Genomic DNA, 2,358 nt, shown 5'->3' on the forward strand with positions numbered 1-2,358 from the left:
GGTCATGTGACCTTAACGTAACCGGACAGGAAAAGCCCCGCCGCCGCCGCCGCCGCCGCGCCGGAGACACCGACCGCGGCGGCAGCAGCAGCAGCAGCAGCGGCGAGAAGCAGAAGCGGCGGCGGGGAGGACAGCACGACCAAGGCTGCCCAGCGGCGCCTCCTCCACAAGCCCGCCGCAGCAGCACCGGCGACAGGTAAGCGCGCACCGCCTCCGCCTCCCGGGGCCGGTGCCCACGTGCCACCCCCAGCCCGGGCTCCGGGAAGGCGGAGAGGGGGCGGGGGCCACCGGAGCTCGCAAACGGTTCCGGCAGCGGCGGTGGCAACAAAGAAGACGAATGACCCCCGTCCCAAGGCTCCGGGTGAAGGCAGGCGGAGGGCCCGGGCCACACGGGGACCCGGTTCTGGGAAGCGAGGGCTGGGGCGTCCCGCGGGGGCGGTGGCGGCTGCGCCTGGCGCCGGGGCTCTGGCCGCCTGACAAAACCATCCCCCGGAGCCAGGCGGCGGCGAGTCGGCGGCGGCTCCATCCGGGGCCTTGCGGGAGGGGGAGGGGACGGAAGCCGAGAGGGCGGGCGGCGGATCGGAGGGAGGGAGGAAGGGGAGGGGGGCGATTCGCGTTCCGTTCCCCGTGGCCGGTCCCTCCCTTCCCGCCGCCACCGCGAAGTGCGTCCCGAGCGGCTGCGGTCGGTGAGCGTCCAGCGCTGGGGCCCTGAGAGGTGGGCCCGTCAGGTGCGTAATCCTTCCGACTCCTCGTCGCCGCCTCCTGCTGCTGCCGCCGCTTCTTCGGCGGCAAGGCCACGAGCTGCGGAAGTGGGTTTGGGGGAGGGGAAGAAGGAGGGAGGGGGAGGGGAGGGATCCGGTCCGACCGGAGCAGGCCCGGCCTCTCTGGCGCTTCTCCCAGCTGCAGCGGCTCCTACAGCTGCTGCCGCTACTGCTCCGGCTCCGCCTCCCCGCTCGCGGGCGGGGGCGCGCACGCGCGCTTCCGGCCTCCTCGGGTCTCGCGCTGTCTCCGGCTCTCGCGCGCGCTCATCCCCCTTTCCTCGTCTGGGCCACCCCCCGCCCCGGCGCCGGGGCTGTTGCGCCGGCCGGGGCGTTGCGCACGGCGTAGGCGTCGGCATTGTGTTAAACTCCGCGGGACTTGGGACGAGCGCGCGCGCGCGCACGCGGATCTCAGGGAAGCGGCGAGTGTGCGGCGCTGCTGGAGTGCGTCGCCCTCCCTCTCTTCCCTTCCCTCCTCGCCCCTCGGGGACGGGGGCGGGGCAGTCGAGACCGGAGGGGCCCTGTGGGCTCCGGCGCCGCCCCCGGCTGGGCCCCCGCCCCCTGGGCCGGGGTGGGGCGAGGCGGCCGTTGGGCGGCCGTCGGGCGGGCGACTCTCTGGCTTCTTTGGGCGCAGCCCTGCTTGCCCCTGGCTGCGGCTGCGTCTGCGGCAGAGGCCCTGGAGCGCGCTGGGCCTCGAGCTTCCGCCCGCCGTGCGATCTGCGCCTGCGATTAGGCCGGGACTAGCTCGGAGCTGCGCTATGGTTCCTGCTGCTTCACCCCGACCCGCTGGCCCGCACTGCCCGGCCGGGCTTTGGGAAGGGAAGGTTCGGGCACGGAGGCTGCTTCCCCGGGGTCGGAGTCGTGTTCTCCGCGTAGCGAAACCCCGAAACCATTAATTTTTAAACAAGGAAGCAAGGTTTTTGTCGCTTTTAGCTGGTAGTAAAGTAGCCAAAAGAGAAAGCAAGGGTGGGGCGCAGGCTAAGTGATTGGGCAGCGTGAAAATACAGTTGCTACTACGCCATTTACTGCAAGAACTTTCAACTACTCCAACTCCTAATTATGCCTTAGGGATATGGTCTAGGCTGTCAGCTGCCCCTCCCGACCGGTCTGCATTGTTCATTTGCTAGTTTATCATACAATGGGTCCACTTAAGGTGTGATCTCGATTTTATTAATTTAGAGGGCATTGTTTTAGTAGACTAAAGCATCAAGGGGTCGGGTTAGGGGCTCACTCCAGGGTGTTCTGGGTTGCTTACTTAAACCGGTTGCTTTGTTCTCTATGTTAGTGTAGACCATCCGTGTTCACAGTGAGGGAACACCAGGGCACTGTGTACATGTCTCTAGCGTTTTAGTGTGAGAGGCCTGAAATTTTAATAAAAAGAGCTAAGCCATTTTAATTTTCTTTGATTTATCACAAACCAAAATTAATCCTCAATGTAAATTTCATTTTGCGTTCTGAATGACCTTGTTATCTCCAAGATGTCTTCAAGTTTTGAAGAAGATAGTAGTTTATTGCTAATACCACGTATTCCCTTTATCTTAAAATGTACATTTCTCGGCTCGGCGCCTATAGCTCAACCGGCTAAGGCGCCAGCCACGTA

The 2,358-nt window shown here is 64.7% G+C and overlaps 1 protein-coding gene across 1 annotated transcript in view; it reads left to right on the forward strand.

The window, feature by feature from the left end:
* Positions 1-2,358, forward strand: part of ZBTB2 (zinc finger and BTB domain containing 2) — a 28,697-nt gene continuing 26,339 nt past the window's right edge. Inside the window, exon 1 of the mRNA XM_003797874.1 lies at positions 1-196. The gene's annotated coding sequence lies outside the window, so the exon portion shown is untranslated. The remainder of the gene's footprint in view (positions 197-2,358) is intronic.

This window comes from Otolemur garnettii, unplaced genomic scaffold (genome assembly GCF_000181295.1).
Source record: "Otolemur garnettii isolate 467f Iridium unplaced genomic scaffold, OtoGar3 scaffold00126, whole genome shotgun sequence".
Lineage (NCBI taxonomy): Eukaryota > Metazoa > Chordata > Mammalia > Primates > Galagidae > Otolemur > Otolemur garnettii.